We start from the raw sequence: 24,731 nt of genomic DNA, 5'->3' as shown, positions 1-24,731 counted from the left end.
GAGGGGAAAAATAGTCATTTGGGAGAAATTGAAAGGAAAAATCTCAAAAACACGATTGGCCAGTTGAAATAACTCATCTCCTAATTTTTGAGATTTTTTTTGGAATTTTTGGAATTTTTTCTGAATTTTTTTATTATTTTTTTAGATTTTTCTTATGAATTTTCCATTTTTTGGATTTTTTTTAATTATTTTTGGATTTTTTAAAAAAATTATTTATTTTTAAAAAATTTATTAAAAAATTTATCCGAACTGGATCGGGTTAACCCTAACCATGCCTTGCGAGCGCCTAACAAAAGTGAGAGAAGATATTGTTGCCTCTTTCATTTTCTCAAAAGTGTTCATTTTTCTTGAAAATCAACTTCTTTTTTTTGTTCTCGAAAGTAGTCCAAAAGTGTTCTCGAGGGCAGAATCCGAATCAAAATCATTTGCGTTATCAAACATGTTTCTGATTCCTTTTGTTTGGAGGAGCAGAAACGTTACCAAACAGAGTTCTTATAAATATTTATTGTCTGCACTTTCCCAAAATTTTGTGAGCCATTTTTTTAAATAAATATTTATGCCTAAGAATTACTCTACAATAAAATTTATAATATCAATTGTTTATTTTTTATTTATATTTCTCCAACTGCTTTTTACTTTGTATTTTTTTTTTCCTCCTTCCCTCTGCCTTCACGATTTTTGTTAAACTATTTCTAAAGCACGTCCTAATCGGGCTCAAAGGAAAAATAAAATAGAGCAAAATTCAATCTAGCGATGTGTTCTTGGCTTCACTGCCCCACCAATTGGTTGAATATGATAAATTATTTTTTTGGGTGTCAGAAATAATAAAATAAATTGACCCCCCCTCCCCCCCACAAAAAAAAATATTTATTATGTATTAGAACTTAGAAGAGGGAGTCAACAAATATGAGCGGGTTAAACACTTTTAGAAGTATAGAATATAAAATGACAACTTGGGCTTTCTAGGGTTTAGCAATCCGATTGATTTTTTTCCTTTTGTAAAAGAGAATCTAAAGCATGAGCCTTTACATGTTATACTTGCCTTGTGATTGAAGTTTAATGTTGTAAAATCAAGACTAGGAAATAAAATAAAAATAAGGATTCTAAATGGCAAAATATGAATAGTTGGCAATAATTTTTTTCTGAATGTAAAGAAAAAGGCAAAGGAGATAAGTTATATCTCATATTGCATACATTGGTTTGACCTAAGAAGTATGAGCTTAGGAGGCAATTGAGGAGACATAAAAATTTTAATTACTTACTTTAAGCAACATACACAATTCAAATCAAGTAATACTCTCCTATCGATCCGCAATGCGCGTATGTCACCATTTATCCACAAGATTAATTTCTTCAAACTTTACGTCAGATGATGTTCATTCGACTTTGTTTTCTTAATCAGTCATATTATGGAACCTAAAATAAGCTTCGTATACTCTTTGTATAATTACACAAAAATATATAAAAATCACGAAATTTCTCTCTTTTGCCTATTTGTTACCCTATTTAAATATCTTGATTAAAAGACATCACATTCTCCATAATTTCTGCCAATTGTAATTATTATTATTATTATGTTAAAGTGTGTCATTCGGTTGGAAGCTTCCTGACTGTAAAAGCTTACACCCTCCGGATCTACCCTCACCCGACGACATGCTCTCTCACTTACGTTTGTCACGTGCCGTCCGGTCGGGGAGAAGGCATTTTGGCGCGCAAATGTTTTCAAAGGCGGAGTTATCCGGTAGGCCTCAGGTCCACGCTACTACCCATGGATCCGCACTGTGATGAGCTATCCACCGTTGAAAAGCGGCAACTGGCGCATGATCGATGATGGGCGGCACATGATTAGGCGGTGGACCTCAGGCCTACGGAATAATCTTAACTGCTCCCTTTGACCGCTTCTTAGGATTTGATTTGATTATTGTTACTGTTGTCCCTTAAGAATGGGGGCACCGAAAAAATTTGCCCACCCAACACAAGAAGAGACGATAAGGTTCGTTGGCCGTTCACATCGGAGTCTTATTTAAAAAAAAAAAAAATTAGTATAGTTCTTGGAACCTGGACTTATCTTCACTTATTGATGAATCTTGTGACGCGTGCCTTGGGCAAGGGCCAACGATTCTCGCTAGCCAACAGTAAAGAAAAAAACGAGGGAAAGAAAAGAAAAAAAATGGAAGAGGGAAAAAAAGTTCAAAATTAAAAATTTTGTCTATTTTGGCACTGCTCTGCCACATAGGACGACCGCCATTTATGTTAGCGATTTTCGATCAAATTTGACTGGATAAACCGAATTGAGGTTTACGACTGAATTAATACCAATGCGATAAGTTTAGCACCTTATTGGTACTTCTCTCCTTATTGAACACATAAATACAGAATTTTTTTTTTCAATGTACAGTTTATCGTGTATTACGTATATTCAATGCATTGAGGATGACCATCTTTTCTTGTTAACTATGTTAAAGAAGCGCTCTTGAAACAGCAATAAACAAAATCCAAATTTTATGTCAATGTGTTGTGATGTCCATGTTGGCATCGAATAAAAGATTATGTCTTCCAAACGCAAAGATATCCATGAACTCCTATTGTGCCTAGTTTAAATTTCAAACGCAAATGGTGTTGAGATTCCTACTGATCAAACCAATCACTAAATACTAAATGTGCTCTAGATGTTATCTTCGAAGAGAATAATGAGGTTTGTGTTATTTCGTTGCTTTGTTATTGATTGAGTGAATAGTTCGCTTAACTTTTTAAGCAAATATGAAAATCTCTCTTTCAGACAAAAAGAAAGTATGGATTCGAGAAAAGTTGTTGAGTGTATTTTTTTATTTTTATTTTTTTGGTCAAATGTTGAGTGTATTTCAACATAGCATTTGCTATGTCTTTTCGTCATTGAAACTCCTTTGGTACAGCATATGGCCTTACCTAGTGTTTGGGCAAGGATAGGTAGCTGGTACATTTTCTACCTCTGGTATATTCTAAATTTGCCAATGTGGTCAAATTTTACTGCATCATCAATTTGACGTGTTAGAGATGATAGGCATGGAATGATTTTATTGTACACATTAATAAGGTTAAGAGATTACATTACTTAAAAAAGGCAAGAGATTACATTACTTAAAAAAGGCAAGAGAACTCAATTGCATAAAACAACAATACTAGAAGAAAAACATTTTTCCTAACCCTTTTGGTTGGCATCCATCTGCATGTAAGCATATCAATAAATATCTTCTCCCAATCATATTCAAATTTCTAGGGGTAAGCATGGTTTTAGGATAGAACCTAGGATCTAAAACCTGGAACCGGACCGGTGAGAAACCTAGCTAGTTCCAGGTTCCAAGATATATATATGGTAGGTTTCAAATCCCAAAAATTGGGGAATCAGTACCGACGGGTAGATTTTAGGTTTTATGTAGGTGGAACTTGGAACATGTAACAATTTTTTGTATTTTTTTTTTTGGTAATATATCTTTGCGTGATCCTATAGTATTTTATAGTGTCTAATGATGAGTGTGTAATTTGGAACCACTAATCCGAGCTTCCATTTTCAGTTATATTTATGACTAAGATTTTTACTTTGTCAATATTTCATATTTATTCGTGTCTGTAAATATGAGATATAGTCGATGGATTGTAGCAGCAAGTGATAGTATTAAAGGTAATAATTTATTGCAATAGTTCAATTACAAATACAAGTGGAACCCGGGTATACGCTAGAAATTGTTACGGGGTTGGTTTCAAGTTTTAGGGAATGCATGATAGGTTCTAAGTTCTAAAATTTGAGGAACCCATTTCGACGGGTAGGTTCTATATTCCATATAGAACTTGAAACCACACACTCCTATACATGTCGGCGTTAAAAGGAAACAAACCATTTCTTTCAAGAAAGTGCAGCAAAGTATAGTCGACTCACAAGGAAGACAATGTTATTGATTGAATGAAGAAAGAGTTGTTTCCTTTACAGCTACATACAAAATATACCAGCTAGAGCAAATTGCAGAATCGTCGGGCGAATGCTATCTGTGAATTACTTTGGCTAGAAGGCTTATTAACAGAGTGAAGGCTTCAATTTAACATTCCTTAATGTAGTACAAAGCATATGAAAGTACTAGAGCATTAGCTACATAGAAGTGTGTTGCAGAAGAATCTCCATGTAGGGTACCTAATTTCTTTTGTGAAAAGCTAAAAAGCTTTGTCCGGGTTCGATTTAAGCGGAATTAGGTGAAGAAGAGAAAGGCTTAAAGTCCGTCCCAGTGGATAGAGTTAGAGGAAGTAAGTCAACATGCTATTTAAACTAAGCAAAAGACAAGGATGTATAGCATGTGTTAGGAGCGCACAGTAGAAGTTCGATACTTTTTGCTTGAGGAGATTGCCATAAGGGAACCTAAGTCCAAGTCTATTAAACATAGCTATCTGGACCCACTTCCACTCAAAAGTTTAAGCTAATGAGTTATGAGTCAATTAGGATATAATAACTACTTTACCCTACACCAATTATTAGATATGAGATTTTTTTTAACCCAACTCATACACGATTTTCAAGCGCCATCCTTTCCTCTTGTCAATAACTAGAACTACTCCCACGATGGTAATTATAGTCATCCTAAGGCTTCATATAATGACTTGAATCTAATTCGAGACATGACACCTTTTCCCATGTGCTAATTGAGCATATGCTATTCACTCATCTTTGACGACACAAATAAACTAAGAATTTCCAGTGCTAATATGCGTTACTATAAGAACAAATGACCTCTTTTATTAAATTGACAAGTGCGATGATGCTAGAAATAACTATGAAAATTTGAGCAAGATCAGAGTGTGCAAGAATTAATCTGAGATTTGATTGGTACCTTGACACGATAAAGTTCCGTCATTTCCCGAGTCAGATATGAGTTGACTTGTAAAGATCAAGAAAATAGAATCCTTGAACTTGGCGTGTGATCCGATCTAGAGCTTCTCCACATTTTCCAATTCCGATGAATCCCATGAACAGTCTTGTACACATAAATGCGCAGATGTTACCCCAATTTCCACACCCTCGTTTATATCCCCTCTCAAATCAAGACCTCTATTTCAATGTCAGCCCAAAATAGAAAATCAAAAAGAAGAAGAAAGAAGAAATGAGCAATGACAGCTTTACACTCACATTGTCAGTGAGAGAGAGAGAGAGCGAGAGAGAGAGAGAGAGAGAGAGAGAGAGAGAGAGAGAGAAGTTCATGCGACATCATGGTGTCCATCACACGCGTGCTTTTAGCACGTGCCGCTCTTCTCTCTCTAATCTTTCTCTCCATTCCATCCACTAAATGACGAATCGGATCCAAACAAGAAGGAGCAGAGTCCTTGGTAAACGCAGCATGATGAAAGTTAAAAGCCGAAGTTTTAGAGCTTTGGGGTCGGGCATGGTGTCCTTTATAGAGTTTTGATTTCGATTTTGGTGGAAAAAATGTGGAATGAAGCCAAATTCTTCTTGACATTATGCGATTGTCGGATTCCACAGTCGACTTAGTACAGCACAGCTTAGTAGACCCAACGTTTTTGACTTTTTGCTCCTAATATTTGCAGAATAAACAAGACTTTTGCTCTTGCAAAGACAATGAACTGAAAAAAGAAACTACATTTTCTCTTGCAAGAAGTCAAAAACAAACTAAAACAGGTAAGATGATTGAGTAGAAAAGGATCAAAATCAGGTTTGTTTCATCATAAGCATATTCCAAAGCCTAGAACTTTGTTTTATTTTGAGTTAATATTACAAAAAATCCCAAACCACTACACATGGGACAAATTTATCCTAATCTAATTTTTTTACCACAAAAAATCCTAAACTAGTACACATTGTGATAAATTTACCCCAAATTAACTTTTTAACAAAAAAAAAAAAAAATCCTAAACAGATACACCCGTGATAAATTCGCCATCCGTTAGTTTCCGTTTAATAGGATTACTACCACACAAAATACTAAACCGGTACATCCGTGACAAACGGAAGGTAAAAAAATTTTAAACTGGTAAACTTGTCAATTTCCACTTGCACCCATTCGTGATTATTTGTCGTCAAAAGATTAGTTCATGGTAAATTTGTCGTATGTACACTAATTCAGTGTTTTTTTTTTTGTGCATTAACTTATTTCGTGCCTTTATTTATTTATAGGAGAGTGGTTATTTGTTTTGCATGGTGGTGCGTAGTTGGATGGCTTTTGTTTCACACAGAATCCTTTGACGAAATTCAAGACGATCAACTTCTGCCTTTCTAGCGTTTCCATGGATGCTGATTCTTTTTGTCGACCCATCACAAAATTCCAATTAAATTGTACTGAGGTGACATCACGACGACTCATCTTATTACACATGAATAAATAAGTAGAGAGAATTACAAATATTATGAGTTTGTCATTAACAAAAAAAAAACAACACTAATGATAGCCATTGTAATTAATCATGGTTCTCAATATTTAATTGGGTGATTTCGACCACAGTTAGGCCCACAGTGATACCAAGCATGTTAGCTGGCGCGTGTATGCTCGCAGGATGAATCCATATATTTCGAAAAGCCCACATTGAATTTGAAACACACTCGTTCAATTAATTAGGCTAGGGAGAGGAAAAGAATTGTCCATCTAGCCCGGCTCGACGTATTCCAAACATAAGGAAAAAAACAATTGGGCGAGCTTGGGGCAATGACTCTTCTTATAGAGCCTAGACTAGAGCTACCAAGACTCACCCGAAAATTGATTTTATTGTTTGGTGAAAGTACGATCTGAATGAATCTGGGCAGAGAAATTTCTTCTTGGTCTCTGGCTCACCCCGATGCTGGGTTAATATTATGAGAAATCTCAGACTTGTACACCAATGACAAATTTACTTTAAATTAATTTTTTAACCATAAAAAAATCATAAACTAGGGCACCTATGATAAATTTACCAAAAACTAATTTTTTTATCACAAAAACTCAAAATTGATACACTCGTAATAACTTTACTCCAAACTAATTTTTTAACCATACAAAAACTCTAAATTGGTGCACTTGTGACAAATTAACCATCTGTTAATTTCTGTTAAATTGGGTCAACACCACAAAAAAAAAAAAAATTCAAATTGGCACACCCTGAGCAAATTGATAGTAAAAACGGTAAACTAGTACAATCATCAAATACCATGTATCGTCTAACTCAACAATTTGATAGCAAAATTTAACGGAGGGTAAATTTGTCACTAATATACCAGTTTAAGATTTTTAGTGGTCGACAAATTAGTTTGGGGCAACTTTGTCACAGGTGTATTGGTTTGGGGTCTTTCGTGGTAAAAAAATTAGTTTGAGATAAATTTATCATATGTGTACCAGTTTGGGGGGGTTTTTTCTCTGTATTAACAGTTATTTATATGAAGAAAGTATAGCTATTTCCAAAATCATCGGTTAGGCTAGGTAAGAATTGTAATGTTCGAACTCCGATTTGGCCCATCTGGGCTCGCCAATTGAATGGTTCTACAAATAATAAGTGCGGTCCCAGCCGAATGACTTTCTCCAACTTATTACCTGAATTGTATGTCAAGTCTAATTGCAACCCCATCCGTTGGGATTAGGGCCCATGAGTTGGGCCTTTTCTACTTTTGAGGCCGAACATGCCAATTGCGGCCCACTCAGTGCCTTTGAAGCATGGTGTTTTGAATTTTGTACTACCACAATTGTCAAATCAGGACGAATCCACATTTGACTTCCAGCACCTAAAACATTTCACGTTAAATGAAAACCGACTTGTAAATTCATGCATAAAATCTTCCTAATCTTTTAAAATTTTTCTTTCATTTTCAATATTTGAGGAAGGGCATGTTTTAGGGCGCTCTTATGTGGTTATTAGAACTAACTAGGAACTCTTTTTTTTGCACCTTCTTATATTTTAAGATGAGTTGACTGCGAAAGTTTGTTTCGATTTTATATCTCAGATTTTGTAAAAAAAGAAAAAGAAGGATGTTGTAAATAATGAAAGTTGCCTTGTCATTTTTTTAAATTTGCACATATTGAAGATTCGCAAAAGCTTTTCTTTTGACAAGGGAGAATTCCTCTAAAGTGGTTTTTCTCATATATGTGCGAGTTCCTTCTCTTTCACCTTAGCAAAGTATATTCCCCACTTTCAGAATCTGGTTTTACTTATTGTTGGTCATCTGTAGATCATCAGCAGATCGCGCAATGTTGTTGGAAAAATCAACAAATCTAAACCATTGGTGAGAGATCATTGGAAAAATCAATATAAATTTCTCAAAAATCGTTGAGAAAGGATTGCATGTTAGTTGCATGAAAAGAGAAAAAGATTAAACAACCACAAAGAATGACGTTTTTGTTTATGTTAGAGCTCATCTCACTAAGATCCTTGACTTTTTTTTCGATTTCCTGCCTTTCGCCAATCGCGACGGTCAATATAATAATTATCCAACTTCAAGTTCAACCTGAAGATTGATATTTGGTACATGAGATGAAAATGGGAACAATTAAAAGATATGGAATGAGAAAATCCGGTCGCCCCAAGTAAAAACTGTTGCGAGAGTAATTACACAGACAAATTATATTGATATTCACCCTACTGCATGCAAAAAAGAACAAGGCATACCAAGGTACTTTCCTCCATTCCCAATCTTAAAAAAAGGAGTGACCCTTTTGGTGATTTTTTCTTTTTCTAAATGGACCCTATGATTTTGTCAATTCAGAACTATTGGACCAGTGACAGTGGCCTAGTGGTACACAAGCTCATATTCCGCAAATGCGAGGTCACCATGATAATCCATTAGCGACGGTAGTGCCAGTATCTTGCCTTGGCCTTGCCCGTGACGGGGAGCCCCGGCAGGTTGGCGGGATTATGGTGACAAGACTTGCCTACCCGAGATAATTGGGTTGCTAGTAGTCTTGGAGTGACGACCTTCTCGCAACCTTATATCAAAATACTTCATGGCAGACTCTGGAACTTTTACAATTACTCAACAAAGTAACAGAGCATAGTCTCCTTGATTGCTCCTCTCCGCCTTTCCTCTACAACAAAGAAAAGGAAAATGTTCTCTGAGATGGTGTGGGAATTTATCTAGAATAAAGATGAACTGTGAACTTTGACAAGGAAGTTAGATTTAAACGGATTGTAATCTGCAGGGTCATTCACATTTAGTTGTTATACCGGCCAACTCCAAAGACCCTTATTTTTTCATCTCTACAGTAGCTGCTGATAATCGACATCATGAAAACAGATTAATCTTTAGAGCATGTCACCAAAAATTAATATGTTTTCGCTTTTATTTTGTCAAGTTGCAACAGATGAACATAAGCACATCAGTTGCATACCTCAACAGTGTTTGCATTTGATCCTCCTGAGAGATTTTGCCGAATACAGATGACAGTGCGATATTCTGCAAAACAAGCACAGTTGAAAGAATTCACGTCAATGAGCTAGGGCTATAAGAAAAGGATCTGTGGAAGAGAAAATTACAACAAATTCTAAATTGCAGAAAAATATCGATATAAGAGCAGCAATTCTTCATGATTTGCACGCAAAGCATGGTGCATTTCAAAAAGTGGAAAGATAAGCAAGTTTTGGGAATCAGACAATGTTCAAGACATATCATCAATACAGACAGGCACATCCACACATCATAGTTCCAGCACTGGAAGCTAGTCCAAGTAAGTATTACTTGTTTTGAGGAAGAGGCACTTTCATTAATCAATGTTTGACTTGCCGTACCATGTTAGCATTATAACCATTTAATTGCGTGCACCTTGTCAAACATAGCAGAGCAACCCAAATGTCAACGTTGGACCTTTAGTAGCTGGTTTGTGGAAATTTATGTGAACCTTGTCCATCGAGTTGTGGAGTCGGAATAGAATTGGATCCTGGAGCAGCAGCAGAGTAGCTAAACTACAATTATGCAAGAAAGAAACAAGTCTGAAACATTACCTGAAGAACAAAACCTAGACGTTGGATAGATATCTCCTCATTGGATCCAAACTCCATCAACGACGTTTCTCGGATGAGGTGCCAATAGTCGCCACTGAGTTTTGACTATTGATCTTTCAGAATTTCTCATTGAACTATGCCGAATACTTGGAGGAGGGAACGAAGTCATCCTCTGGCAAGTTCCGCTAACCTACAAAATGTAGCTGTTTGAGAGTGGAGATATGGCTGTGAAGACCACTGAATGATTTTTCCACGTTCCTCATATTTCTCATCCAAAGAGAGGTTAGGGAGGAAGGAAATAGAAGATTTACACATCTCACGTCCCCCATCGTTGATAGTCCTTCAACACTCTTTATATTTCTCATCCAAAAATCTGGAACAGGACAATCAATTAGTCCTGAATAGTAATGATCTTACATGCATAATGAACAACTATGAGAGTGAACAGCCAACCAGAATTATATGCATAACCACCTGATAGCTACAAAAAATTAACAAACAAGACAAGAACCAAGATACTTTGTTTCGTATTCTCAGTATTACTGACCTCCGATGATTTTTTTTATTTTTCCGCTGAACAATTCCAATAATTATGCTAACGCTCAATTCTGGGATACCATCAAGACCGGTGATGGAGACGTATTGGCAAGGGCTGATATACTACAAATGTGAGGTCACGAGATTGAATGACTAGTACAGGCTAATAACTCCTAAGAATGATTGCCTACACATGTTGGTTTATCTGGAAAGCTATTTACCCATAAATCACCAGATACGAAAACTGTCACTTATACAGGTTAGAAAAGCTCTTTTGGAGTGTGTTGGCAGTAAAAATGTAAGCTAAGTTGTAATTGGGTGAATGAAAGGCAGGGTGCGTGGAGTAAACCTGAGCTAGGTTTTGTGAAGATTAACTGAAACAGGTCTCACATAGCATGCTGGCTGTTGTATGCAGCATCGGCAGACAAGAATATCATCAACTTTCGCAAGCAGTGCAATTGGAGACTCAAGGAAACTCTTGCTGGGATTCAACCAGTTAGATATCATTTTTCAGCCCATTGGGTAACTTTGCACACCAGGAAAGTTACATTTTAAGGATTTCTCAAAAGAGTAACAAAGCATAGTCTCCCCAATTGCTCCTCTTCGCCTTTCCTTTACAACAAACAGAAAGAAAACGTTCTAGGAGATGGTGTGGGAATTTAAATAGAAGAGAGATGAACTGTGAACTTCGACGAGAAAGACAGATTTAAATAGCAGCAAGGTTCATTGAAATGTATTGCCAACAACACCTGTTTTGGCATCTTTAAAGTAGGTGTTATTGGAAGTAAGAAAGCTTCTTAAATTGACTTAGAATATAAACCCTGATAAATGACATCATGATACAGGTTAATCCTATTTAGAGAATGTCACAATAGAGGAAAATGAAGAAGTTTAGAGCATATCAGTGCACCTACCAAAATAAATAGCTTGTGCTTATTCTTTTGTCAAGTTGCAAAAGATGAACATAAGTACAGCAGTTGCCTACCTCGGCAGTGTTTGCAGTTGATCCTCCCGAGAGATTTTGCCAAACACAGATGACAAAGGGATATTCTGCAAAACAAGCACAATTGAGAGAATTCAGGTCAATGAACTAGGGCCTAAGAAACAGATATTTGGAAGAGAAAATGCAGCAAATGCTTAAATTGCTGAACAATATTAATTCAAGAGCAACGATTAAATTATCAAGGGGAGGTTGGAGAGTGGATTAATTCGTATGCCCTTTGTTCAGTCCGGTGATCAACTTGCTGATGTGTTCACTAAAGGATTAGGGAGTAAATTGTTTCATCCTGTTTTAGTCAAGTTGGGCATGTGTAACATTTATGCTCCAACTTGAGAGGTAATGCTGAGAGTATTTGGCTGATGGGGGCATATTTGTCTATTTTCTTTAATATTCTCTGAATAGCAGCATTATGGGTAATATTGTAATTCTTACCTTTGGGCTTTATTATAAATAGATAGCTTGGGGTCACATTAATGTAACTAAGCATTCAATTCAGTTTTTTTTTTCTCTTCACCTCATGATTCTCACGCAAAGCATAGTTCATGTCCATTTACAAATTCGTTGTGTGTCATCCAAGAGCAAAGATCAGCAATTTTTGTTCAAGTTCTAGATATATATTCAATATAAACGGGCACATATGATGCATGCATCATAATTCCCGCTCGCAAGCAAGTCCATGTAGGTATTATTTGTTTTGAGGAATAGTCACTTGCTGCACCCCGCTGGCATTATAACTTTTTCATTGCTTACAACCTTGTCAACCAAAACAGAGCAACCGAAATATCAACCTTGGACCTTCATTAGCTGGTTTGTGGAAATTTCTGTGATGTCCATGGGAAAACATGGACTTTTTAGCATCGACTTGAGGAAGCGGAATGGAAATGCATCCTGGAGCAGCGGAGGCAGTAGCTAAACGAAAAGTGTGGAAGAAAGAAACAAGTCCAATTCATTACCTGAAGAACAAAAATTAGATAGTGGAGAGAAATCTTCTTATTGGATTCCAATGCGATCAATTACGATGAGCGCAATATATTGGACAAGGTGCCAATAGTCACCAAGGAGTTTAGAGCATCGATCTTTCAGAATCTCACATTGAACTATGTGAAATACTTGGAGGGACGGAGGGAAGTCATTCTCAGGCAAGTACCTCAACTTCCGACAATGTACAACATACAACTGTCCGAAAAAGGAGAGATGACTGCAAACAACACTTGATAGTCTTTCCTTGTTCCTCACATTTCTCATCTAAAGAGAGGACACGGAGGAAGGAAACAGAAGCCCCTACACATTTCACGTCCACCATCATTGATAGTCCTTCCACATTCTTCATATTCTCATCCAAAAATCTGGAACAGGACAATCAATTAGTACTGACTACTAATTATCTATGAGAGTGATTAGACAACCAGAATTATATGCATAACCACCTGACAGCTACAAAAAATGAACAAGCAAGACAAGAATCATTCTGATGAGATTTTTTTCCGCCGAACAATTCTAGTGATGCCTACACCTGTTGGTTTATATGGAAAGCTGGAAATGCAGTAACTTTACCCATAAATCACCAGATACTAAAACAGTCAGTTGTACAGGGTAGAAAAGCTCTTTTGGGACTGAGGCCAGAAATGAAACAGGGGAGAAGGTTGGGTGCAGAGGAGGGTGAATTTCAATTACTTGCTGTTTGAAAGAGCATTGGAGTGGATAAAGGAAAGAGCAGGCCCAAGGCAGTGGTGGAGATGGATGCAGCAGTGGCATACAAGAATATAATCAACTTTCGCAAGCAGTGCAATTGGACACTAAAGGAAGCTCTCGCTGGATTCAAGCTGGGGAGATGGTTTCTGGAAATTCTATCCGACAATTGTCCATGGAAAATAAATAAATGAATTCGTATTAAGCGTCGAATGGAAGAAGAGAAATGAAATTAACCCCAGAAAACTGACTGTACATCAAAGAAGGAATCGCGGCAGTTAACAAATGAAAGGCGAAAGAAGGAAAGATGTTGGAAGCATTTTTACCCGAGGAAAAAGAAGCAGTCCACAGAGACTAACCTTTTATCACGCATCGGGCGTGATCGATTTCAATTCATTGGATCCAAACCAGATCTATCTTGATGGTCGGGACGTGTTGGATGAGGGGCCAATAGTGGCTAGTGAGTTTTGAACATTCATCTTTCAGACTCTCGTATCCTGATATGTCCAGATATTGGAGGGAGGGAGGCCATCCTCAGGCAAGTGCCTCAACTTGGGGCAATCACTAATCCATAACTCTTGGAGGGAGGAGAGATGGTTGCAAAGACCACTTGATAGTCTTTCCACCTTCCTCATATTTGTTATCTCAAGAGAGGTCAGAGAGGAAGGAAAGACAAGACTCCACGAATCCTCCTCCGAAGAAGGAAACCACACCTCCTCTCCCTCCCCTCCCATGCTCCTTCCAAAGTCAATTGTCAAATACTGAGGGGATGTGAGGAGGGGTAAGCCCCATTCTCTCACTGGCTGCTTGTCTTTCTCGCACTCCCTAATCCTAAGTGTCTTCAAAGCTGCAAGTTGAGGCAGCCGGTTGTTGCTGGTTGGGTCGTGTGGAGCAATGGTTGATTCCATGAGTTTTGGAAACTTCTCAATCGACAAATCTCTAAGGGTGTGCATCTTGCTTGGAATCTTTTCTAAACTTGTGCATCTGTCAATTTCATCCTTTCAAGTTTACAGGGCAGCTCTATTTCTCGTTCTCCTGCCATGAAAGATGTGAATAGCGGACATCTTTCGATGGCTTATTCCTGGAGGCAAGTAAGATTTAGCATCTCATTTCCATCTTGCCACAAGTATGTTAGCTTGTCACACCCAACTATACGAAGCTCCTTTAGCTTGATCAAGCAGCTCATCTGCCCATTATCAAAGCAAACGAGCTCGGGAAAAATTTTCAATTTTGAGCATGGTCAAAGAAGTTAGGTTCACCAAGCTCTTTAAGATGTCCTTGTTACAATCCTCAAGGTATAACTCAAGGAGAGATAGAAGACTAACCACACTAGTTGAGTTATTCAGATGCGGGTATGAATGAATTTCCAGCTTTGTGAGGCGATCAAGTTGACAAGGCAATGTCCCGACCAATGAAGGACAGCTCCGGACAACAAGGTGCTGAAGACAGGAGAACTGGAATTCTTCTTCTGGCCTCCTGCATAATGAGACCAATCCGTCCATGCCAACATCTCTTCAAAGCTAATCTAATCTGATTCTACAAGGACTGGAGTATCTTCTTATAAATCCTCGAAACCCCCACGGAAAAGGCGTCACCTTGCCTTGAGGAACCACCCAAAACTCATCCCCGCTGAGAGATAGTAGATGCTCATCATGACTGTCTTGCAAATCTAGGTAAAAAGAGGGCTATTAGCTGAGAAGACGGCCCATCGTTGGTTAAATTGAAGTATTTTGGCAAGAAATTCAATCTCACAATTAGAATTCCTCCTTGGAACAAGACCAGACCCTGAATGAGCACCTCAACCGCGTCCAAATCCTGCAGTAGGGGATGGTGAAAGCGCAGAGTCATACTCTATCCGTCCATAGACAAGAAACTAACAATTTACGAGGATAACACTTTGGTAGTCACTGGTCATTAAAGAAGAACTTAAAGTCCACATTTACAAACAAAGAAATTTTCACATTAATTATGTGCTATAGCCACAGATATTTGAACTACTTGGTATTATAGACTGATGAGGCTAGCATATATATTTCTATTCCCAATATTTTGCTAGTGGGGCAATTAGATTGGTTTTTGTCCCATTATAAGCTAGATGTAAGATGGCATAGGCTCCCTGTAGCTGTGTTCACTGATTTGTTCTACAGCATTTTCAATGTAAAGACCAGATTCCTATAAGTCGAATTAGTGCAAGAACAATAACAATCTAACTGAAAAAGTAGTCAAAGTCATGAAATCGAGAAAAATGAGTAACACTCACCAGATGATTGGATGGCTCATCAAACAAAACTATGCAAGGCTTCTTCAAATGCAACTCTGTTCTCTGACCACCTATTTATATGGTCAAAGCACTACGTTATATGTGCAATTGCATCCCCTTCCTTCACAATCACATCACAGCATCCACATAACTAATCACTCTTTTTTGGATTTTGGAAGAGGTTATTATTATTTAGATCATATGCAGTGCACTGAATCAAACCAAAGGCTTCTTTCTTCTTCCTTTTGTTTGGCAAAATACGGCACAAAAGATTTTGCCAATACAACATCGCAAATGGTACCCTGCAAAACAAACACAGCACGGATGAGCTAAGGGCACAAGAAAAAGGTGTTGTGAGGAGAAGATACAACAAACGCTGAAAATGCAGAGGAATATGATTTTGGAACGCTATGAAAATTTCCCATCAATATAGCAAGAGGGAATTGATGTGAAAAATCTCAATCGAGGAAAATCAGTTTGTATTAAGCATCGAATTGGGGACGGAGAACCGAAATTGATGCGTTCACAAACCACGAGAGATCACGACCCAAATGTAGGTGATTTATGGAATATCAATGTTGTCATGAATTAGAGTTGTATTGGAAGCTTGGAGCCATGAGCTGCCCCAGAGATTTATTCCAGATCAACTGGTTAATACTATGAAGGATCATCATCAATGAAAAGAAGCTTCTCGATTCTTATGAAAACTAAAAGAAAACAAAAAATGCATCCCCACCTTACCAAAAAAAAAATACAAAAAATGCATCCCCTTTCTTCAGTCATATCACAGTTTCCACATAGCTAGTCATGCTTTCAGTTTTCAACAGAAGAAAATGTAGAACATATTAGTGCACCAAATAAAAATCAAACGCTTCTTCCTCGTTTTTTTTTTAATTGCAAAATATGACACATAACATGGAGACAAAATTAGCCCCACCTCCACAGCATTCGCAGGTGATCCTTCCAAGAGATTTTACCAATACAAAAGGTATCTGCAAAACAACCCCAGTGAATGAGCTACGGGCACAAGAAAAAGATGATGAGAAGAGAACTTTCAACAAGTGCTGAAAATGCAGAGGAATATGATTGCGGAACGCTATGATTCTTGGCGATTCTCATGCGAAGCTTAGTGCATGTCCATTCACAGTATGTTTGGGCATGAAGCAGAGTCGAAGATATATGTGATGAATAATTGAAGGTCAGTCTCCGACCTTCAGTCAGTGGTTTCTGGGAATTCTACGCGACACTCGTCCGTGGGGAGTAAAAAAATTCGTATTAGGCATCGAAGTGAAGAAGAGAAACGAAATTGATGCATCCAAGAAGAAAAAATGACTGTACATCGAAGAATGAAAAGCGAAAGAAGGAAAGAAGTGGGAAGCATTTTCACCTGAGGAAGAAAACAGCAGTCCACGGAGACTAATCTTTTATCACCGATATTCATTGGATCCGAACGCCATTAATGTGGATGCGAGGGATGTGTTGGATGAGGGGCCAATAGTGGCCAATGAGTTTTGAGCATCCTTCTTTCAGAATTGAGCATTGATATATGCGCAATGATTGAAGGGAGGGAGGGAGGCCATCCTCTGGCAAGTATCTCAACTTGGGGCAATCGTAAATCCCTAACTGTTTAAGAGAGGAGAGATGGTTGCGAAGACCGCTTGATAGTCTTTCCACCTTCCTCATATTTCCTATATAAAGATAGGTCAGAGAGGAAGGGAAGACAAGACTCCACGCATCCTCCTCCTCCTTCGAAGAAGGAAAGCACACATTGTCTACCTCCCCTCCACCCATGCTCCTTCCAAAGTCAATTCTCAGATGGTAGAGGGAGGTGAGGAGGGGTAAGCCCCATTCTCTCACTGCCTGCTTCACATTTTCGCACCCTAAAATTTCAAGGATCCGCAAATTGGGAGGAAAACCTCCTTTTGGGAAGCATTCGATATTTGGGCAATTATAAATATATATTGATTGGAGGGAGGTAAGATGATGCCACTGATTTGGTAGACACTTTATCTTCGGACAATTATCGAGAGAGAAAGATGAGAGGGTGAAGGGAAGGGGAGGGAAGTCCTCCTCTATCTCCAATGCTGGACAGTCCCATATACGCAAAGTAGTGAGATTCTTACAGCTGGCAATGTTACAGCTGGCAATAGACTTTATCTTCGCACAATTATCAAGAGTGAGAGTCGAGAGGGCGAGGGGAAGGGGAGGGAAGTCCTCCTCTATCTCCAGTGCTAGATAGTCACTTATTTTCAAACTAGTGAGATGGGAGAGTGCGTGAAGGCACCGTGGGAGGCTTCCCAAATTCTCGCACCCGGAAATACGAATTGTCTTCGGAGCGGCGAGTGTACCCCCGGCAAAGGAAAACGACCTCGGCGAATCGGATCCATCTATCTCAAGATATTCAAGCCGAGGCATCGGGTTATTACTGCTGGGGCCATCCGGAGGAATGGTTAGTCCCACTATTTTTGGACAATTCCGAATTCGCAAATCTCTGACTACGTGCACCTTGCTTGGAAGCTTTTCTAAACTCGCACAATCCGTCAATTCCATCCTTTCGAGGTTGCACGGCAGCTCTATCTCTCCTTCTCCCGCCACAAATGATGTGAACCGAGGACACCTTTCGATGACAACTCTTTCAAGGCAAGCGAGATTTCGTGTTTCATTTCCATCTTGCCACAAGCACGTTAGCTCGCCACACCCTCCTATGTGAAGCTCCTTTAGCTTGACCAAGCACCTCATAAACCCAGGATTGAAGCAAACAAGCTCGGTAAGATTTTTAATTCTGAGAATGGTCAAAGAAGTTAGGTTGACCAAGCTCTTTAAGATTTCCTTGCTACAATCCTCGAGATATAACTCGCGGAGAGATGGAAGACAAACCTCACTGGCTGAGTCATGTAAATGCGGGCATGAACGAATTTCAAGCTTTAGAAGACAATCAAGTTGACAAGGCAATGTCCCGACTAACGAAGGACAGTTCCGGACAATAAGATGCTGAAGATAGGAGAATGAGACTTCTTCTTCCGAGCCCTCGACATAAGGAGACCAATTCTTCCATGCCAACATCTCTTCAAACTTCAAAGTTGTTAAAGATGAGAAAGGCCTTTTACCTCCGTAAAATTCAAAGCCTATCTTCCTTATTGCATGTAGACCTTCGAGAGATAATTCCTTAAGTGAGGGTAGTTGTCCAAGTGAGGGTAGCGATGTGACATTAGGACAGCCTCTCAAGCACAACGATGTTATCTTAGAATAGGACAAACCATCTAACCATGAGGGAAATCTTGCACCACCATAGTTCGAGATAGTGAGATTTTCCAAATTCGTGTGAGGCCGCAGAGAGTCAAGCACCTGTGCTTCGCGCTCATGATTCTGGAGATTTCCCAAATGTTCTTTCCACTGCAAGGATAAGTTGGTAAGACCTAGCTTTCCAAACAAATTAGCATCCGCTGCATCCGTAACTTTTTCCACTTTTTGCAATTCTGATATAATTAATTCTCCTTGAAGATGTGGCAAGTTCTTCAACTCCTTTAACTGCGACCCTTTCTCCGTTCCCACCACAAACTTAGACAAGATAGTAAGATTCTTCAAATTGCCGATACCCAATGGCATCTCTTTTAGACTCCTTGTATCTCTAACGTCGAGAAACCGTAAGCCAACCAACTTTGTGATACCTTGAGGCAACTTTGAAGGGTTTTGACAACCTCTTAAGATCAAAGCTTGTAATTTGCACAACTCGACAATTGACTCGGGTAGCGTTTCGATATTAGTATATGAGAAATTGAGATATCGAAGATGTTTTAAATCACCAACACATTTCGGCACTTCTACGATGGAGTAATGACATACCGAGAGTGCCCTCAAATACTTCAATTCTTTTAGCAAGTCATGTAGCACCTTGTTGGAAATAAAGAATCGGCTCGAGCCCCCCCCTCTAGATCCACCGGGCACTAGAATTAAACTTCTTAGCACCTTCATTCGGTGATATGCTCTCGTGCATTGTGACGTAACAAACCACGGCGAGATGAATGATGCATATCGAGTTTTTCCTTCAAGAGAGACGTCATCTTCATCACCCACCAGCCGAGACTCCCCAGAGGTAAAGCACGTCCCAACCGCAATTGAGTTTGCTAGGTCATTCAAAAGATCGTGCATCAAAAACTTTGACGTGTCAACACTAGATCGTTGAAAAAAGGATGTAGATACTAACTCATCGAAGTAATTCCGTCCTAATCTCAAGATATTCTCCTTTGTTTTTCTTCCATCTAAAAAGCCCCCTGCTATCCATAAGAGTACTAGCTCATCCCTCTCAATTTGGTAGTCCTTGGGGAATATTGCACAGTAAGCAAAACATCTCTTCAAATACGAAGGAAGATGGACATAGCTCAATTTCAAAATAGGGAGAACCTCATCATTCTCTGCCGTCGGAAGATCCCATATTCTGTTATTTAAGGTATCTTCCCATGCATCGGGATTCCTTTTATTACGTAGGACACCGCCCAACATCTTTGCTGCCAAAGGTAAACCTTTACATCTTTCAGCTATCTTCTTGCCTACTGTTTCAAAATCCGGGTTGCTCTCAAAATTTTTTGCTCCAAGAGCATGAAAGGCTAATAAGCTTGTACAATCATCAAGGGACAATTCCTTCAAAGTATATGGCGATGCTCTTGTTGTGGAAACAACGGCAAGGTTGCGAGTGGTGATGACGATCGTGCTTCCCCTGGCCCCAACTTCAAATGGCTTTAAGAGGTCAGTCCATTTTTTGTACTTCTCATTCCAGATATCATCTAGAATCACAAGAAACTTCTTCCAGGATAGATTGTCCTTCAACTTAACTTGAAGGCTGTTAAGATCTTCACCCGCGCAGGACAACCCGGTGATGGACTGCAAAATAGTCTTTGTTATGTCAAGAACATCAAAAACATCTGACACGCAAACCCATGCTCTTGTCTCGAAACAGCTATATACTCTGGCATCATTATAGAGCCGCTGAGCCAAGGCTGTCTTTCCAACACCGCCCATCCCAACTATGGGGACTATGCTCAACGTGGTATTGGAATTTTCGACCTCACTGATTAGTCGTTCGAGCATCTGTGCTTCTTCCTTCTCCCTGCCGAAAAACAGAGGCTCTGGCAAAGAAGTGGTGGGATCCCTTTTGTTGGTGTAGTTGGATCTGTCCACAACATTCTCTCTCAAGCTTAGACTAGCTTTCCTTGTGACAATCGTTTTCAACCTGCCATTGATCTCTTGCACCTTGGTTTCAGACACAAGCGAGCGCGGTCTGCCAAAGAAAGAGAACCTTCTCTTAACTTGACCTCTGCTTGTGCTGGATTCTGCTTCCGACTTGGTCTGAACGGCTTCAATCTCATACTCATCGAGCAAGTCTTCCATGTCATAGGCCAAGTCCCTGACATCATCTAGCCACAGCTTCACTAGAGGGTTATCGCTGAGTTGCCTGTCCTCCGCGTCAGCCAGCACTGCATTGATTGGGACCAGCATCTCCTTCCACTCCTCGAGCAAGGCGGTGCTGATTCCTTCCCGCTGTGCGTAGCCCAATGCGAGAGAAGTCAACTTGTCGAACAGGACCTGAAGGAAGGAACCCAAAACGATCTCTCCAGTGGCCATGGGTGAATCGGTCACTGTAGAGAACAGCAAAGGTGTTATGTTGAAGCAAAGTGAAAATGAGCTAATGGAGAGAGAAAACAATGCAGTCCGGGAAGACCAAGACGTTCACCAACCACCAATTTTTAAACAAAGACCAAGGCTTTCGAGGGATGCGAGGCAAAGGTTAAACAAGTCAAAATAAAATGTGCAGAGCAGAAATCAATGGAGTGATATGATCTTGGCTTCACAGCAGCACAAATTGAAGTAACAATTTTTTTGAACTTGAAGTAACAAAATTTTTTTTGTTATTAGACTTGTTATTAAACTTGACAGCAAGTATTTGACAGCAAGGCATGAAATCGGTTTAAGAACCAAAATTTGTTGCTGCTGCCGCCTCTTCTTTTGCTCAAAATATTGCTTTTGCTTCCATTCATAGAAAGATTTCAGAAAGAATAGGTGGTTGTCTCTTACCTTTTCCAAGCAAACTTCCTGGAGCAGACTGATGAACAGGATGAGATCAACGACAGCAATCCAGCAAGCACGAGCGCTAGGTTCGGGCGAGCAGGAGGAGAACACCGTTCAGCAGGGGGGACGAGAAGAACAGGCTATGGTGAAGCAAAGTGAAAACGAGTTGAAGGAGAGAGAAAACTATCAAAGTCCAGGAAGACCAAGACTTTTCATCTACCAGAGAGAGGGGAAACGAAGACCAAGACTTGGAGGATGCTTTCTGTCCACAAGTGCTTATTCCGTACTATTTTGAGATTATCCCAGATATCTGGAGTTTTCATTAAAGGTATCCCAACTGAACCGAATAATCGAATCGAAAACCGAGCTTTCAATTTTCGGTTCGATTAATAGCAAACGAATTTAGATACCTTAACAGTTCAGCTCGGATTTGTCCGCGAAAATCAATTTATTTTATCCCAACACTCGCAATACTAAACTAGTCACAAATCACCGTCTAACAATATATGATCCATTGAAACTTATACTTTATAAATAATATTAATGAACTAAAAAATCGTGTTAAAAAAGATTATGATGCTCCTATCAAGTGGTTTCAATTATCAACTACTACCTTAGCTTCCTTCGGTGGATCGTTGTTAGCAAGGAATTGTTAGCATTGTAATTGCCACATAACTCAGGAAGACCAAGACTCTTTTGGATATCATGGATTTTTTTTTTTTTTTTTAAAGAAAGTGAAGCCAATGTGAAAAGGAGATGATGCGAAAGAAACTTTAATAAAGTTCAGGAAGACCAAGACTTTCGGGGATGCAAATTGGCTTTACTGCTTCACTTTTCACACGGGTTCTCTTTGTTCTTTTTTTTCCCGTCTGAATGAAATATTATTTGACAACTAGCATTGATTGTTGTTCTCTGGCTTAAAATCAACAATACAATAAACTTTCGTTAAACTGTTTTTACGTTTAATCTTTTGTTGACAACTAAATTGTAGTGACCTAGTCGTTTGTTGTTGCATAAAATTAGGGATCGACTTTGGTCCCCAGCAAAAATATTTAATTTTCATATTTGCATTCATAACATTTAATTTAAGAAATACTTAAATGAATGGTTTTATTTGCAAGATTTGGTCAAGCACACTCAAACATTACATGGCTGAAGTCCATGAGGAGGGGCGACCAAGTCAGGAGATTGGATTAAATTGGAGAAGCGATTTTCGTGCTATGGCAAGCAATCAACATATTCCCAGTGATATTGATGACAATAAACTGTTTGAGAGAACAAATACGGGGAGAAGCAAAATTCGATTCTGGTGATCGAGGGCATCGGCAATGAAAAAGGAAACATAAAAAAGTAGGGAAAGCAAGCAGAACGGAAAGATTGTTGATAAATTCATTCCACTTTGGCATTCAAAGAGGATAATAAATAAGAAACTATTCAGCAGAAGAGAAGGCAATCACTCAATTGGAGGAAGAAAATCAATGGGGTCCCGAGAATCAAGAGATAATTTCTTTCACTTTGGGCAATGTTTTTCAAGAAAAGGAAAGATTGAAATACACGTGCACATGGTGGAATGAATCTGATCATAGAAAGAAGGGATATTCATGGAGACATATGCAAAAAGGAATCCTTCTTGCACTGATTCACAGCCAATTCTCGATGGCAATCTAGAACCAAATTTCAGTGATTGACTCCACGGGGTCCAAGCTTTGGAAAGAAACGTGAGTGATATTTGCTCTTTGTCGCGAATAGTCACAGGATCTTGATCACAAACCAATCCGGAAGAGGCCCTCGCTGCAATCCTCACTGTCCCGACGTGCGGCGCTCCTCGCTGTTGCCTCGACGAACCTTTGCTAGCAATTTCAGTGCAGTAAATCCAGTCCAACTAATACAAACGAGAAACCCAGCAAGACTACGACACACGCGGCTAGAGATTTGAACCAGCCTTGCCCGAGCCATCCTGTGAGCCGAAAGTTGTCATTCCTCTGGGCGTTGCCGAGTCGTTCGTTGATCCCAAGCCCATTGCGGTGCGCCTCGTTCCGGTCCCAATTCGTGAGCCATCTTGATCCATTGAAGTTCCAACAAGAAACAAAATTTGAAATATTTCAAAGGGATAATGACAAATATGGTCCTGAATTTTGATTTAATGCGTAATGTAGTCCTTGAATTTTTGACACAAATGGTCCCCGAACTTTAACACAATGTGCAATGTGGTCTCTGAACTTTTAATCGGATTAATATGGTCTCTAAACTTTTGAAACATGTTTAACTTAGTCTTTGAATTATAAGAAGATGTTCAATATAGTCCTTCAATTGATTCAAGTCTATGGACTAAGTTGAACATCTTCAAAAAGTTCAAGGATAATATTGGTTAAATTAAAAATGCAGAGACCATATTGCATATTTGGTTAAAGTTCAGAGACCGTCTTGATCAAATAAAAAATATAAGGACTAAATTGCGCAATGGGTCAAAGTTTAGAGATCATTTGTGTGCTATTTTCCCTATTTCAGTTCCGGTAAAAACTTGGTTGCTTGATTTTGTTTTATAATTGATATGGATTTTGCGTGAAAGTTAACGCCAAATCTTTTAAGATAATCCTTAACCGATTCATGTCAAATCTTCAGCAACTTTTAATTCCGAAAATCCATTAAAAATACCAAACATATCTCTTTCATATAGGTTACATATAAATTAAAACGTTCTATTCATTTACGTAGGTTGAGCATTTTATTTTATATGTACGTCATATAGTTTAGTTGCATAACTGTTATGCTATTCCCATACCACATCAATTAGTCATGTCATATAATTTTGCCATATCATATAATTTTGTTACGCTGTTTGTTTCCTTCATGTCATATAGTTCATCATGCTATCTTGTCATATCATTTATTGCATTTTGCATCATTTATCATGTCATTATTTTTTACACGTCATTGACGCTATGTCACATTCGTATGTCATTTAGAATCATACGAAGATTGTTCATTTTAGACTAATAGACTTAGTCCAACCTAAAGTCATATAAGATGCAGATAAGAATTCATGTTAATTTCCATATTATTAGGATTCAGAAAATTTTAAAAAAATTTGTCATACATTCATGCCATATAAGTTAGTTGTCACTTATCATGTCATTAGAATAATTGTTTCTTAGAATACAATTACATTCATGCATTGCATTTACTATAAAAAAAAAAAACACATTTGGAACTATAAATCAGAATCCCGAAAGTTGCCAACTCAAATAT

The 24,731-nt window shown here is 38.6% G+C and overlaps 4 protein-coding genes across 6 annotated transcripts in view; all 4 read right to left on the bottom strand.

Annotated features, from left to right (window-relative positions):
* Positions 1-24,731, bottom strand: part of LOC115733080 (putative disease resistance RPP13-like protein 1) — a 491,263-nt gene that overhangs the window by 78,760 nt on the left and 387,772 nt on the right. The gene's annotated exons all lie outside the window — the stretch shown is intronic.
* LOC115744901 (putative disease resistance protein At3g14460) overlaps positions 1-24,731 on the bottom strand; it is a 130,781-nt gene that overhangs the window by 11,246 nt on the left and 94,804 nt on the right. The gene's annotated exons all lie outside the window — the stretch shown is intronic.
* The window catches only part of LOC115729447 (putative disease resistance protein At3g14460), a 71,423-nt gene that overhangs the window by 11,967 nt on the left and 34,725 nt on the right, over positions 1-24,731 (bottom strand). Inside the window, exon 3 of the mRNA XM_048280933.1 lies at positions 13,394-13,414. The gene's annotated coding sequence lies outside the window, so the exon portion shown is untranslated. The remainder of the gene's footprint in view (positions 1-13,393; positions 13,415-24,731) is intronic.
* The window catches only part of LOC115729449 (putative disease resistance RPP13-like protein 1), a 95,112-nt gene that overhangs the window by 40,517 nt on the left and 29,864 nt on the right, over positions 1-24,731 (bottom strand). The window lies entirely within an intron of this gene.

Source organism: Rhodamnia argentea, chromosome 6 (assembly GCF_020921035.1).
Source record: "Rhodamnia argentea isolate NSW1041297 chromosome 6, ASM2092103v1, whole genome shotgun sequence".
Lineage (NCBI taxonomy): Eukaryota > Viridiplantae > Streptophyta > Magnoliopsida > Myrtales > Myrtaceae > Rhodamnia > Rhodamnia argentea.
This window is presented reverse-complemented; position numbering and strand designations above follow the sequence as displayed.